This window comes from Puntigrus tetrazona, chromosome 5 (genome assembly GCF_018831695.1).
Source record: "Puntigrus tetrazona isolate hp1 chromosome 5, ASM1883169v1, whole genome shotgun sequence".
In the NCBI taxonomy this organism is placed as follows: domain Eukaryota; kingdom Metazoa; phylum Chordata; class Actinopteri; order Cypriniformes; family Cyprinidae; genus Puntigrus; species Puntigrus tetrazona.
The window spans coordinates 16,484,274-16,501,456 of NC_056703.1; the positions used below are offsets into that span (position 1 = coordinate 16,484,274).

General features: G+C 40.3%; 1 pseudogene; it reads right to left on the minus strand.

Annotated features, from left to right (window-relative positions):
- Nucleotides 1-2,619: 2,619 nt before the first annotated feature.
- Nucleotides 2,620-16,984, minus strand: LOC122344716 (annotated as a pseudogene).
- Between the last annotated feature and the right edge of the window lie 199 nt (nt 16,985-17,183).

Below are 17,183 nucleotides of genomic sequence, written 5' to 3' on the forward strand. Positions count from 1 at the left end.
CTATTTACTCCTCCTCGCTATAATACAGTGGGTCTTAATACAAAAAAAAACGAAACAAACAAAAAAAACAATATGCACAAAATGGTTGTACAAAAACAGATGCCACCCAAATACCCACTTAACCTTTCCAATCTTAAGAGGGGTGATGATTACCGCTGTTTTCCCATCTCTCTCCTCTTAATTTGTTATAAATCTCAGCTTCATTTACGTTTATCAGTTACAAATGAGAATGCCTCCTCATCTAAGGAAAGTGCAATACTGTCCTCAGTAAAAAGGTCAAACAAACAGTCAATATAGAGGAAAGAGGGCTCGCTATACAAGAAAACACTGAACTTTAGAGTGACTTGTCCACTAAATACAATACTGTCTGGAGTGATATGTCAGAGTATGAATCTCAAAATCAGAGAAGAGCATTCTGGGATGTCTGTGTAGATGTTATGGTTTGTTTTTTTGTTGTTTTTTTCAAAAAGTATAGCTACTGTTCGCACACCCCGTTCAGGGATCTTGATGAGAGTGTATTTAAGATTGAAGTGACTGAAGATAAAGCCCTATTTTACAAAACCACACTAGGTAGTGCACTAAAACTGTCCTCGAACACCAAAGCAACAACAAAAGCCCCCACCGGTTAAAACCCACTGCTGAACTTTGACGTTTCATCTTTTAATCAGCTTCCAAAAATATCCCCAAAATCTGGAGATTACAATGAGCATTGCAGTTTAAACTGTTAAAGATACCTTTTTATAGTAAAACCATGTGACAAATAAAAGTCAAACAATATGAATTAAAACATTTCATTATATCTAATATGCATGCAAAGCAATTAGTTACCCCACCGCTGAGGTGGTCCAAAAAGAGGCGTTTTGGAGAGGAGACCGACAGGGCAAATGTCACCTTGCAGTTTTAAATTGTGCCTGTGTGACAAATTGTACAACCCTGGCATAACAAAAGAAAAAAAAAAACAATTGTGCGTAGTCACTTGGTAGTTTTAACTTCAGAAATGTATAATGTCAAATACATGGCACTTAACACTAGAATTATCTTTAAAACTGTACAGAGTGAAGGACTACAGGTTACGTGAGGTGTGGCATCTGCCAACCTCCATTTTATTTTATTACGCAGGATATATCTCCTCACAAGAGCCCACAGGAGAAAAAAACAAATCACACACATCCTGAACCCCTTCTGTTCAAGCACAAAGAGCGAAAGTAAAGCAGCTCTCGGTGAGTGTCATGTCAAAGGACTGGCCAGACAGCATGGCTTTAACTCTTCAACAAATAGGTGACGTTGACAAACATCAGGTCTGCTGGGACGTTCAGACCTGATAAAGCAGCTTCTCCCTAAAGACGTTGCGCCCACCCGCTCAACTCTCTGCCAGTGATTGTCGCAAGAGAGTGGAACACTTGACAAGGTAGGTGATGAAACAAATCAACAAAACACTGTATAAGAAAATGAAAATGAATGCTGTGTAAAAAGTTAGCATTCAGGTCGGCATCCGTTAAGTATACACCGACAAAGAACCACTTGTCGACTCAATTGCTTTAACTCATTACAAAAAAACAACAACAACAACAACAACAACAACATGCAAAGGTACGTAAAAGTTTGAAACTAAACATCTCACACATCTACTATCAAAGAGAGATGACGGAAAAGACAACGTATTATTGGTCAGCTAGAGTCACTTCTGAGTGTCCGAAACTAAAGTACAAAAAAAAAAAAAAGAGAAGGTTTTTGATGTTAACAAATGAACATTATGTGTACCCTGTAAACCAAATGATTTGGCCACTTATGTAAACTCTCAGAAGTAGCACAGTAAGACAGAATGTTACAGGATAAAATGAAATCTGCTTCAAAAGCCAGTACAGTGCAGGGATCAGCAAACCTGCCTCTCTGACAGTCTCTGTTTCATCACACGCATACTCAGCATCAGATCCAGAAAAACAAAAATAATAACAGGGTTATCTTGGCAGCCATCATGAAGAACTGCAGATGCACATGAGAACTCAGAGGGCATACGTGTGTGTGTGTGTGTATGTGTAGTGCAGTGCTTATTTTCTGCAGAGGATTCAACCAGCCTTTGCATTACGCCACCCTCACACAGAAAACAAAACAATTTGCAGTTGTATTACAGTATAAGAGTGTGTGTCCTGAGCAGTCTAATGAGGAATGCCCAAAACGCGCTAACAAAACAGATGAGTCCATGAGTCAACTCTGATAAGGCCTGCAAGACAACACGAATAGAAGTATATATATATTTATATATTCTATATAAAAACAAAAAAACAAAAAGTGATTCATCCTACAAGTAGTCCTGGAGTAGACGACACGCTAATACATGTGTGCAAAGCATTCACAAACACACTGACACATCGACACACGCCTGCAGCCATGTAATGCACTTCCACTGATGGCGTGAGGAGTGAGTGCGTGCGCAAGGCGCGTCTCGGGGTGGGTTATGGGATACGCGGTCTCTGTATGTATGACTGTGTGTAGAGGTATCAAGAGGGCATGAGCGCAGATGGACGTGGTGTGTTCCCGTGTCAGTGTGGACATGATCGTGTGTGTTCACAACATCCTGTATACGGGAACGAGCTCGTCTGTTCACAAGCAGCAAAACGTTCAGTCCTAGTGTATGCGGCGTGAGGTGTGTGATCACTCGCTGTCTGACAGGGTCTCGTATTGAGAGCACAGCAAAGGTTTGGGTTCTTCCTCCCAGGTGCGGGTTGAGCCTGGCCCTGTGGAGCGCTGAAGTGCCCTGCTGCGTTGGGGAAGGAGAGGGTCCTGACATCATCCCGCTGGGGCGACGATTTGCATGGTCAGGGGGTTACAGGGAATGGAGTGGGTCCTGGGAGGAAGTACAAAAATAAAACGTTTTGCCTTACATAATAAATATACACATATATATATAATGTCTATAAAAATACACACACACATGCATGTATATATTTAAGAAATGTGTTGCGTTTATGTATTAAATATATATGCAAGTGTTTATAGAAATATAATGCATCTAAACATATGTAAATATTTTCATAGTATATGTATTATATAGTGATCTGAAACTGATTCGATCACCCATACTGTGATTGTGTGTGCAGACGTGTACCTGTAGACGAGGCCTGTCCTCCCACACTCTGTTGGTGAGTGGCGTGTGCGGTTACAGTCTCCCTCAGAGTGGACAGAGGACACAGATGAGGTCTTTCTCCTCCAGACAGACCAGGACCAGAGGAGACTTAGTCTTGCGACCATTAGAGCGGCCACCTTTGGATTTAACTGAATTCAAACAGAGCACAGAAAACAAAGCTAATATAAAGATATCTAAATAGGTTTCCAAAATTATTCTCAGCTGGTGAAACATAACTAAAAAGTTATAGGTCTGTTCTGACCAGGAAAAAATTATAGACGACGCCATGTTCTTTTGTTGTAGACAAGAAAGTAACTAGTCATAAGTAAGTGCTAAAATGATAGGTCGAGTCCTCACAAAATAAAAGCAAGAAAGATGAGGAAGCATAACTGCATTTCAATACAAGTTTATCATGTAACAACTTTTACTATCAAATTCTGTTCATAATATACATGTGAGTGCTTTTGGTTAAAAAAACATGTTGTAATGAAGGTAGCTGAATAATGAAGGGTTTTTGCACACCTGGCAGGGAGTAGGGGTCCTCAGAACGCCCATCCACTGAAGCTGGTGGCCCGACAACAGCTGCGCATGCCAACACTCATCGAGTTGACAGAGTTGGACGGTGAGCGATCATCCATCTGTTCATCATACTTGCCCATGAGGCTTTCCTGATGATGGCCTCCAGACCTATAGTATTACCACTGGCCTCTGGTGCCAGGTGACTGCGCACACTCACGGGTCCTAAAACATATTACAGTGTTTATGTTAAAGGAACACGAGCGTGTGAAGTGTTACATAGCTAGCTTTCCTTAAGACACAGTTATAAAGTGGTATAAAATAAACTGCTGTTAAGGAGAAAAGAACAAAACTGGAGGTGCTGCTCACCTGCATTTTGTAGAGGCAGGCATGTTAAAGATTTCTGTCCCAGGTTGGCCCTGGTCTAAAAACAAAAACAGGAAGACATTATATACATTTTAACCATTTAACCAGCAACAATACACACATATAATAAATGTCAGTTAAAAACCAACAGAATCAGTCCCAGTAACTTACTGAATTCAGCCTCTGTGCCGACTACCATCTTCTTAATCATTTCCTTCTTGCTCTATGACAATAGCAGAGTTGCTCTCAGTCAGTTTACTGAAAAGGCTGGTGGTTGAGAGCTACTGGCCGTGAAGCGAGATCCCATACTGAGACAATAAACAGAGAATGAGTAATGAAAATACTGGATAAAAAAGTGATGTCCAACTCAGGAATGATCCTCCTATTAAGTCGGATAGTTTTCTTAAAGAATTAAAGAATGGGCCCTTTTCACTGTGATGATGTGCTACTGGAGCTATCAAAATAACAATCATAATCAAAATTATAATTGTGGTAGTTTTCTATCCACCACTATGAAAGTTAATCTAGGTGCATGACTACTTCCACCTCTGAGACCCAAGGAAATGTGAAAAGGGTCCATTGAATAGAATCAGTCTGAATCAATACAGTCAAATGATTCTGACTCCCGTCACTATTGTGTGAATGCATTTGCTCGTCAGGTTATATACCCCCTGCTCTGCTTGTTCATTCGGGTAGGCTGCTCCTGGTGTCTCCGGCTCTGAAACTTGGCCCCTGGTGGTGAAACAGGTTCAATCCCGTCAGCAGCCAGACTCACTGGAGAGGCCTTACTCTGAGGAGGAGATCTGTCTCTACCTCTCTCCCTCTCACCAGAAGCACCTTCCGGGTGTAGCGGGCGTTAGGGTCCGTGGGGTCTGGGGCTTGGGGAGCACTGGGGGACCGAGTGAGATCCAGCACAGGGAGTTGAGGATACCCAAACACAGGCTGCAGAGATGATTGACCCCCTATCTGGCCTTGCTGTGACTGCCGGGTGTAGTCTTTAGTGATCACCTCCTGTAAAGAGAAAACATCCATTTTGTGATCTTCGTGAAAAGGTAAAATTGATCAAATAATTTAAAAATAGTTTTTAATTGTGACAGATTGTTTCATTTAACTTTTTAGAATTTGGGGGCATTTCTGTGGCACTTACACTGATGTGCTGGGCAAGGTGACCACTCTCTGAGAGCCTTTGACGGCTGAAGGTGGCTGCTGACCTGGAGAAAGTCTGTCCTCAGACCCGTCACAGCTGTTCTTGTAGTGCCTTTTGGTGAGCTGCAGAAAGGATAGGGAAGCACATGTAGGCAGGAAGAGAAGAACACATGAAAGTACGATTGAGTACGGGGTGTCAAAAAGGCTCTAGATCACTCTGAGGGTAAGAGCAGAGACGGGTGTGTAAGCGGTGCAGTCACATACAGGCTCTGGGATTACAGTACTCAATGACTTGCTCATGTGTGTTCAGAGATCAAGCCAACATTATGGAGGCATCTGACCGCAGGAAGTATAAGCACTGTTAACTGATTAGCAGAAATGCTTTTGAACAAAAACATAACAATAAAACAGAAGCAAAAATGCGTGTTTAAAATGAGCTGTGAAGGTTGGAGAGGTGGAGGCACCCTATTTAGGATAATGAAGCTGTACATTGAATTTTTCCCACTGTTTTCACACTAGCATAATAATTAAATTTACAACAGTATAAAGTATATATTGACAAATGTTGTATATATTGACAAATGTTCTTGCTTACTATATGTTTCCCATTCCACTTAATTCTATTTATTATTTTTGCTGTTTTGAGAAAGCCTCCTCCACATATGTATGGTCTAAACACATATATATAAATAAAAGTAATAATATTTACATTGACAACTCATGATTCAATTCAAATTACTGAGCAGACTTCAAGCACATCCAAGAACAACACTGGTAAAATGCAAAGATGTGAATCGTGAGGAACTATTGTCAATTGTTTCAGACACTTTACAAGTTTTTTTTGTATTTTTAAAGTGCCCCAATAAATATGGTCCTAACAATATATTTTGAAAAAGTATCAACAAATCTGCATTTATCATTATCAAAAATACAGTAAAGCAGTTATATTATGGAATAATATAGCTATATAACAATGCTGCTATATAATAAATAGTGTTGTGTGTGTTAATATTTTGTGGATGGTGTTTTTTTTCTTTGATGAACAGACAACTCAAAAGAACTGAATTTATTTTAAAAAGAAATATGTAATACTGTAAATGAATTCATTGCTTCTCAATCTCACTCACCTCAAAGGTTTTTGTATTTAGCATAAGACTCATGTGTTTGATACTCAGCAATATTTTAATCTTTTGTCTGCATATTCAAAAAGATGGTGGAAGAATCCACATATTCAACAACCATTAAAAATCAAACACATCATAAATCATTCAGCTACAGATGCATCTTGACCTTTTTCTCTGTAACTTCTAAAAATTAGTTTGCTTCATGAAGCTATTAAACTGTCAAAGTGCCACTGCCCTCCCTCCGAAAAAAGGAAAATGAAACAGGAAGCAAACATGTAGAGCTATGGAATGTTCCCAAATTAAAAGAAGAAAAAAAAGAGGTAAAGAGGGGAACACAAGAGGCAAGCCAATAAAGGCATTATGAAACGATGAACCACCACATGACTGTTGAATGAGTTCTTAAAGTTCACCTCAGGGTCTCTCTCTGGTCTAGAAAAGCTTGTTTCCAGACACATCATTCTGGACCATTAGGGCGTAAAATGAATTATCTGTCCACTAAGATATCGCCTGTGGCTCATTACATAAAATTGTGGAAGTTTGGACTGAAGCATTGCGAATCTCCCCCTCAAAATTTGGATTTGGTAAATGATCATATAGGTTTAGGTAATGCAAAGGGGAGGTAAACCTTTGAGTGGTCTTTAAGCAATGCTTCAGATGCAAAAAAAAAAACAAAAGCAATAGTAGAAGCATATTCAAAAAAAAAAAAAAAATGAAAAATGAAAACTAGGTTGATTCTGATCAATGCCAACCACCACAAGCGTGCACTAGGCCACGGACGTAAGGGGGTGGGGATGAGGCAAAGGCTGGGAGGGTAAAAGGAAGGGTGGAGGGATGGAAGGGTGTTGGGTGGATTGGTGAGAACAGGAAGGACAGGGAGGGGAAGGGAGGGGAGGGAAGGTGCGTCAACAGCCCAAAGGTCCCAGAGCGTCTTACCATCACAGGGCGCGCTGGTGGCGCAGCGCACCAGTCTCTGGCATCGCCGCATCACAAGAAATTTGATGCATGATTATCGCGTTTATGAAGTTGGCCGCTGTCATGGTGGTCTTACCGAGTGCTCGAAGTTCGTGGTTCCTGTATGGACATCACTTTGTTTTGAGTCTTTTCCCTACTTGATGCGCTGCCGATGCCATCCCACAGCGAGACGGCATAGAACTGGTGCTGCTGTTGCTTTCAGGAGCATGCGCGGGGTGCCCTCGACTTGTGGGCAGACCGAGGTGGGCACCAGGGGCCTGGCTGTGCGGAGAAGCGGTATGACCCACCGGCACCGGGCTGGCCAACTTGGGGTCAGACTTGGAAGAGGATGAAAGATCCGGATGTTTGGGCAGACCTCCACGCCCATGGCTTTTGCCTCATCTCTGTTAGAATCTTTTGCATTTGAGTCTGTACCGGATGGGTAACCTCATTGGCTAGACCAGACCGGAAGGTGCCCACTAAAGCCCTGGTAGCGAGCAGATCCTGGTGGCCTGAAGAAAGAGAAAGGTAAACAAATTATGTTATTAATCTCACTGGACAGACCCATCAGAGAGGGGTTTGAGCAGCGGAGACTCACCGCAGCACAGAGGGACTGTTGTGCTCAGAATTGGGCAGGCTCTTTGAGCTGGTGTTGTGCAGAACGCCAGGTCTCTGCTGCATGTTGTCCTGGGGGGCGAGGAGAGTGGAGATGACTGGTGACTATAGGGATGAGACAGGGGGACGGGAACTGCTGCTGCTGCCGCCACCGCCCATCTGTTCTGGTGCTCCTGTTTGGACACAATGTTCAGACATTTAGCAATGCTAAATCAATCTACATATTGATTATTGGCTAAACTACAGTGACACAGAACAACTCTATATTAATCCAATTATAACTATAGCTGTAAATCAACATGTATATCAACATATATATGCATAATAATATATATATATATATATATATATATATATGCATATATATATATATATATATATATATATATATATATATATATATATATACACATATATATATATATATATATATACATATATATATATATATATATATATATATATATATATATATATATATATAAAGCTGAAATAAAATGTATAAATAACTTAATTTACTTAAAATACATAGGTGGATACTAAAACTAAAAGCTTAAAATAAATGAAACCCCATCCCTCACCAAATTAACATTTAAATCAAAACTGAAAATATAAAAATATAAAAAATTAAACATGGATAAATACAATAAAATTATATACATGATTTTAGAATAACAGCTTCAAAACCTTAAATGAATTATCAAGTTAATTCTAAAATTTGTGATTCTATAAACTGATTCTATAAATATTTGCTAAAAAAAGCACTCAATGAAAATAATACAAAGACGTTACATAAAGTGGCGCACACATTAAAGTAAAAGGCAGTAGAGGGCACTCACCTGGTCTCCATATAGGGGCATGTTCACGTTACCATGACTGAGGACTTGTCCCTTTCTCTGTCCCCTGTCTTTCTCACGCTCACGTTCCGTTCGCTCGCCACGCCTCTCTCTGTCTCGTTCCCTCTCCCTCTCTCGGTCCCGCTCCGCTCTCGCTCACGCAATCCCGCCTCTTTCCCTCTCTCTCTCTCCCGTTCTTTCTCTCTCTGAGGATGCCGAACTGCCTTGGATTTTGCCTATGTGAGAGGCTCCTACTATTGAGAGATAGAGGTATAAAGTGAATAGTACTTACAAAGAAAGTTTTAAGTCTTCAATCACCAAGTTGTTTGTTTGAGTGAGCGTGTTGCTTTGTACCTGGTGAGATGGGAGATGTGTGCTGTAAGCTCTCCGCTGGGGAAAGCTGGAGAGGTTCCTGGGATGTATGTGATCCCGATCCATGGGAGATGCAGATGTTCCTGCAAATGGACATAAAAAAATCAATGCGTCTCTGGCGATAATATGTACTGTTGTTTTTAATACGATTGCTTAATTTTGTATTCAGCTACATGACCAGGTTACTTGAAAAATAATTCTCCAAAAATAATAATTAAAAAAATATATATACCTTTGTTTACTAACTTTCACGCAATTGTCAGTGAATAATGATTATTACTTTAGAAGACTTAAAATATGTGAAGGACAAAAGACCCTTTAAGGACCCCTCACCTCTTGGTGTAGGTGAGTAGGCTAAGTTAAGAGACTGCTCTCGAGGCGTTAGGCCTCTGAGCAGGTCGGGTCTCTGAGCAGCCATGGCGGCAGCAGCTGGCCACTGGTGCATCTGCTGGGAGGTAATGTAGTCATTGAAGAGTGTCTGTCTGTTCTCCAGGGCTGCTGTTTCAGGGAAACCTCTGATCAGGTAGGGTGGGTAGGGATGAGGGTAGCCAGGGCCAGGGGGCAGGTGACGGGGCAGGTAATATGCTGCTGTGGAGACAAGAAGCAAAGTCAAAGCCAATTGACAAATACATTAGATAATGCATAATGTACTACAATTTTTTTCAAATATAAAAGTTTGGGGCCACTTTGTTAAGGGTCTAGTTTATGTACAGATGCTGAAAAATTATAATACAATTTAAATCAACTGTCCTAACTATTATTATTATTAATTAATTAATATATAAATAAAATTTGATCTATATCCTGATTTCATATAGGAGATATATATATATATATATATATATATATATATATATATATATATATATATATATATATACTGCAATTACTGGTCTGGAAATTACACATTCCCAAGTATTTCATAATCATGGAAATTTGTACCCTAACATTTGTTTAATATTAATAAACTTCACATTTCAGCTGCTAAACCATTTTTAAGAAAATGAACAAGTTAAAAGTGTTAAGTATTACATTACCTGGCTCAATTGGGATTCCCCTGGGCAGAGTTGCAGGATCAAATTCTTAGTAGTATCTGGCCAGAACATCTCTGTTCCCAGCCCTGCAGGATCCTCTCATAGGCCAAAGACGCAGTGTGCTCACCAATTTCAGCCAGTGGAGACTTAGTGGAGCTCACCTCTCGAGGGGTGGGAGTGGCTTTTCTCTCCTGCTGCTGGGCCTTATCTTAGAACCTAAGTCACACACAGTGAAACAACATGTAAACATCATACAAACGGTCACCAGCTCCTGAAAGCCAGTGATTGCTAGAACATGATACCTTCATGTGCACGCTGTCAGAGGATTCCCGCCGGATAGTGGAGAGGCTCTGTGTGAGGGGCGGAGGTAGCCAGATCTTTTGTGATCTTCATAGCCCACTGGACTGTGGTGGGTCTGCCTGCTCTCCACTAAGTGCCAAGGGAGAAGTGCAAGGACAGAGAGCCAGGGTGCTGACCACAGCGCTGGGTCGTGATTTGCCTCCCCTACTTCCTCATAGCGGGCTCCTGTCAGACTCCTCTGTGCTCGGGCCTCAGCTCTAGATGAGAGGGCAGTCCAGAGTAAGGCCGAGAGAGCTGGCGATGATGGACCGCACATCATGGCGCTTGGATGAGCCAACAGGCTCTTTGTTTCAGAGGGTACCCTGTAGTACACATATTTAGTAAATATTCAGTTAATTTGACACGGGCTGAGTGGTTTTGATCTTTAAAGTATATACTGTAAAGGCAGCATTTTAATCTTGTCAAATCTTTTATTTACTTTAAGATTTTCTTTTTGAATGTATTTAAATGAACAACCTATTAAAGAATGTATAGAATGAAAAATGTTGATTTTTGATCCATAAAGAGTCATTAGAAACCTGTTCTGTCAGAGACCTTTATTTTTAAGAGTGTACTCCCTAGCTATCATAATTTTGTGAATTTCAGGATTTATATCACTTGTGTATTTTCAGCAGTTTCAGACAAAACTGGAAACTTTGCCTGATTATTAAATAAACATGAGGAGGAATTGTGTAGTACTTTTTCGAGATTTTACTGTCAGACATTATTAAACTTGTCAGACATCTTACTATTCCAAGAAAACACTAAATCAAAAACCAAATCACCTGGGTGATTGAGCCCTCTTTAGGCTTGCACCTATCACAAACCCCTTCCAGGAGGGATCAGGTGGATGGAGCGCCCTCCCTCTTTGACGGTGGTCACCATACTCTCGCGAGAGCGTGATTTAAAGCGTGTCAGTGGGATGACCAGGGCCACGAGGTGATGGGGGAACCTCCCTTTTCATCTGTTTAACCTCCCGACGCTGACAGAAGTCGGCCCCGAGGGAATTCCTGGGAGAGAGAGAAAAAGAAAAAAAGATGTAGAACAAATTAAATGAAAGCATGAGATAAAGCGATCGTGGCTGAGTTTGGAGTTTCTGAAATGATGCTGACCTTTGGATATGGATCCACGCATGTGATGTAGATGAGGACTATCACGATCAGGAGGCATTGCTCGACTTAGATCAAGCCTCATAAAAGAGAGAGACGGAGGTGAAGGAAAAAGGACAAACAGTGGAACTGTCTATGCTTATTAAAGAAGGATATTTTATGCTTACCTTCAGCTGGTTGATAGTGAGTCTCTAATGGGTGGTACACAAGAGAAATGCCAACTTCCATCATGTCATAGGTCCTTTTCAGCCCCAGCCATGTCTCCTGGCTGACTCCTCTTCCTTAGAATTTGGACCTCCTGTGTGTTCAAACATTAACAGTATTCAGAGACAACTTCTCCCTTTATTAAGTTCTGAGCATTTGCATGTTTGTGTGTATACGGGTCAAAGGAAAGGATGTGCCCACTGATGCCCCCTCATAGACCACATGCCCCTTTAGAAGGAGTGTCTTCTCTGCTTCTGCTGGGGCTGTCCTCAGTGATCAGACGGGTTATTGTGCCTTTATACAAGACATCTGCAGGGAGTGCCGAGAAATAATAGGAAAGTTTAAGAGATTTTTTTTTTTTCCACGTTTGTGCCACAAAAAAATAATGAACTACTTTTTGAATGGATTGTTGATGTTTGATAATTGCTACTGTAGTAGACAACATCAGAGAAGAGATATCATTTTGAAGGGGAAGGGGAAATTACAGACACAGCTTCATGAATTAAAAAATATTAATGATATGCATGGATCTTTTATAATAAACATGGCAACATAACATAAAAACAGTAAAATGACTAATGCACATGTAAGAGAAAAATAATAAAAATAATCAGCAGAAACTATAAAATGTGAACTATAAAAATGAGGCAATTTCTACAAAGCTATTAACTTTGATTGGATGTCTCACTTTTGAACATTCTTTTTCCAAACAGTGTCTAAAGCCAACTATGAATAAAAAGAGGTGCAAAAATCCAAAATAAATAAATCATGCTGCAGAAAAACTACAAAAACCTTGTAATTTTAGGAAGACTACAATGAACATCAAAGATGGTAAAACGTTCTGGGGCCTCACCTAGTTTGACCTTTGAGTTGTGAGAAAAGAGGAAGCAAGCACTTTGAGTCATTGGTATTTCATATTCATATTTTTAGGCTAGAGTAATGAAGAATATGATCGCTTTTTGATTTGTGCTACAAGAAAGGTAAACAGTTAATTTTATGTTTGATCTCTAACTGGCTGACTAGATAATGTTTTTAGCATTACATAACACCATATGTCACACAGCTGCCTGGCATAACTGTATCTCAGGGTGAACTTTACTGACAATGTCCTCTTCAAACAAATCTGCCAATAATGTCACACAGTTAAACACAGAGTTTATCTCTGCTCTGATTAAACGCCCGCACTAACTCCATTCTGATTTGCCTGGAGCCGTAATGTGTCGTCACAGCGGGTCAGTTAGTCACATCATGTGGCAAGGTTGAGATCTTCAATATACTGAGACCGCGAGAGGCGTGATAAACGTTACATTACTGGGTAAAAGGAGAGAAAAGGATTGATGTTGTGCGGCATGCTGCTATGGCAACTGATTACGAAGTTATGTCAATAAGGACGCGATATGGCTGACACACAAACTGCCTGGTTCCATTTGCTTTTGAAGTGGGCTTTATATGAGCTGACTGTCTCACCGTAATACTTACGATTCCAAATGAGAACACAATATCACGCAACAGAAAAAATATACACAATGACACAATTGTAACACTGTGCACTTTTTCTTTTTAAATGTGTGCCGTGTAGACAGTAAAGCTTTCATACCTGGAGTGATTGAACCCCCTCGATATGATATGGAAGGTTCTTGATGCACACGTGTACCAGGGATGCTCCTCATGATGCTGCCACCCTGAACAGCTGGCATGGGGCCTGTCAGGCGTGAGTTAATATATTCAATCTCTCTTCATGATATGAGCCTTATTTCTGTATCTTAATCTCTTTGAATTAAAACTGAATTGAGAAGAGGGATAATGATTTGTACCAAACTCACCCCGTGACGTAACGCTGTCCTGTGAAGAGAGATTCTCACTCTGGGAAGAGGCAGCGTCCAGCATGGAGAGACAACTGCTCCTGCCAGTTAACCACTGGAAACCCTCCTGAGGAGACAGAAAGTGATGTTGGATATGGAAATCAATCGCCATTGTGTGATCTCTCACAAATCGCAACTCAAACTTCACCGATTTTCCCTCTGGTCCATCCAGGAGAGAGCCAGGATCCTGGTGCTGGGATTTTCCCATGATCTGAGCTTACATGAGAAGGGTTGCAATTGCACCTGGGCACCTAGAATACAAGACAATATGTACACTGGCGTAATTATGCATGTGCACATTAATGCTTTCATTAAATCTATTATAGAAGATTAGTCACGGTGATAGGTCCTAGTTATACGGTTATCCAAAAGAACATTGGCACTGAGAGAAATTATGAGCTGCTTTACCTGCGTGATGGAACCGCCAGGTTTGGTTGAGGAGATGAGAGGAGGGGGGTTCTGGGATATGGAGAGGCTTGCACTGCAGCCAGCCCCTCTCCTGCTGGCTGTAGAGTAGAGGAGGCAATGCTGAAAGATGTATAATTAATTAGCTGTTACACAATAATATTACTGTTTGACTGTACTTAATTATTTGAAATGTAAAGTAAAAACATATTTGATATTTTTAGCTAGTTATTATACTTTTTGTGTGTTGCAAAATATTATGATGATCATTATTATAGTTTTTGACCTAATTAACAGGGCTTATGTTTTTTCTTACAGGGATTGTAGTGTAGCAGCTGTTCGTGGCTGAGTTTGGCCATGTCTCTGGGAGAGAGCTGGCACGTGGAGACATCACTGGCCGGCCTAGACCTACAGCCTGAATGTCATCAGCTCCCAGGAATCTTTTTACCATCCGCAAGGAGAGAGAATGCCCAGGATTTATCTGCACACATGGGGAAAAAAACAAACAAACAAAAAAAAACACACAATGGTGACTGTCAAACAGATAATTATTGGACAGCATTCTACTTACACTTTTTTGCCAAAGTGAAAATGTCAAAGCTTAAATCATCACAACCTCTGCATCAAAAGCAGTAATCTTCAGTGTGGAAACACACACAGACAGCAGTTATTCAGACTGCTCCTTTGCACACATTCACAGATCACTTCATGCTCACTCAACACACTGTAAGCTGGGAATCTCCATGAGCTTGAATGCATGCAAACACATCTGCGAATCATTCACACTCCCAGAAATCAACACGCTTGATTAGAGTCTGCTCCAACAGTGAGTATGGCGTGGTGTGTAAACTTCACGTGAATCCATGGAGCAGAGCCTCAGCCATCTCTGCTCGCTCTCTCCAGCTCTGCAGGGACAGACACACTGGGCAGCTCCTCACCATGGCTTAAGGACTCCAAGACTCCTTTTCTCTCAAGTACTTAAAGGAGTAGTTTTGTGACTTAACTAGTTCTGAGTGCCCAAATTCAATAACACCATAACAATCTATTTTTAATAAATGAAATTTCCCTGTTGAGGAACCTTTTTCTCATAAATAACATCGGAATAAAACCCGAGATTGTGTGACAATCTTGTTATGGTTTATAATAACAAAATAAACTACACTCAGTTTGTAGTTTGCACTTTTAATATAGAGTGTACTACAAAACAAGAGTAAAGAATAAATGCACAGTCAGTATAAAATTGGTAAAAAAAGATTTTGCTGTCCAAATGACCTTCTGTCTGTACATTATCTCATTATTATGCTAATCCTCAAATAAATAAATAATAGAACATGAAATACATTGATTTGAGTTGAAATTGTTTGACACTGAAAGAGGCCAAGAAGAGAAGCGCAGAGATACATGACTAGTATAATATACGTGAGAAATGAACTGCTGTGGAGCCAAATAAGCACTATATTAACTTTAGTGGTCATTATAATGTGCCACATTTGTTGGCAGAAATCTGCAACTGGTGTTTCAGAATCATTTTTACAAAGGGCAGTGTAGTAAATATGAAATCACGCCTGATGGATACACAGAATAAGGATCACTATTTTAGCTCCCATACCAATACGCTCTCACAAATCTATTGTGCTAATGTTTTTAGAGAGAATAAAACTGGTAAGGCTAATTGCAGTTGAGCATTTTAAAAAGGCTTTTTTTTGCTGTATTTTTGTTTTTGGTTTTAGCTGGTTTTAATATTTCAGAAAATGAAGAGTCTTACCTTTTCAGTGTTTTTTGGTGGATTATGGTGCAAAATATCAGCACTATTCTGATAGTTGCTACACTATTGTCAGTAGTGTAGTTATTTCATTTTAAATTCAGCAGTTTTCAAGTTGATGAGCTTGGACAACCTGTGAGACCAATTAAAACCCTTGAATCTGTACTTCTAGAAAACTTTCTTACCCTGTATAATGTGAATCACCTTAATATGATCAATTTAAAAGGATTATGTCTCTGGACAATTTGCCAAACAACAGTAAATGTGATGCACCCCTTTGCCTTGATAAACCAGTCAAACTAAATAACCTGATTCAGGCTGATTCATCAGGCTGCTATTACAGAGCATCAATTCTAAGTAACAAAAGTTTTTAAACTGTATTTACATTCAACACTCATTTCACTGCATCGGCACACACACACACACACACACACACACACACACACACACACACACACACACACACACACACACACACCAGAACTTGCTTAATTGGTGTAGTAGACAACTGAGGAAAACAATGGAAGTTGGAGAAAGCTAGAGAGGAAAATAAACAAAAAAATTGGATGGAAAATATAATGAAACTTAGAGGGATACAAAGACCAGCTTACCTTCTCTCTGTCAGAGACACCAGGGCTGCGAGTCCTGACTCCGTGGCTGCTTGAGTCTCCGCCCCTGTGTTATGTTGAGATTTGTCAGCTGTGGTTGTTGCTGCTTGGCCTCCTGGGAAGATTCATGCCATGGTAATCTGCTGCTGGTACAATGCAAGAGCGTGGGGCATAGCCATTGCTTCCCCAGCAACTCCAGGTTTGTCGTTGTTCTGCTAACCGGCACACCCTGGTACCCACAAGCAGAGACACAAAATGTTCATTACACATCATTATACAAAACGTCCACATATATTCATGTAATATATTAAACGAAATAAAACTATTGTGCTCTACAGCGCTGACAGGCACTGTATCATTTCTCATATCATATTGCGAAAGGAACTACATGCATGCAATGTCGCGGGTTGCCACGGGTATGAAATTACCAGAATTACTTGTAATGTAATTGCAATCATTATGTTACTAAAGCTGCCTTTATAACTGCGTGCCTGCATTGTAATACGTTATTTATGAAGTTGCTATTAAGAACGCCTCTGAAATGGTTTTTAAAATTGTTCTGGAGCATCCCAGCACTGTTCTCCCATCTAACACACCTGATTCCACTCCATCAGGTCATTAGTAGAGACTAAAATGGGTCAAAACCAATTTTTACAGCTCAGCCAAAAGATGATGAGAAATATGATGTGGTTTCGATCCACGCTACATCTAGCAGTGACAGCTCTGTAGCACTCCTAGTTATAATTGTAAAACTATTCATATTTTTTACAATCCATCAATACACTTCAGATTTACATGTGATAACCTCCG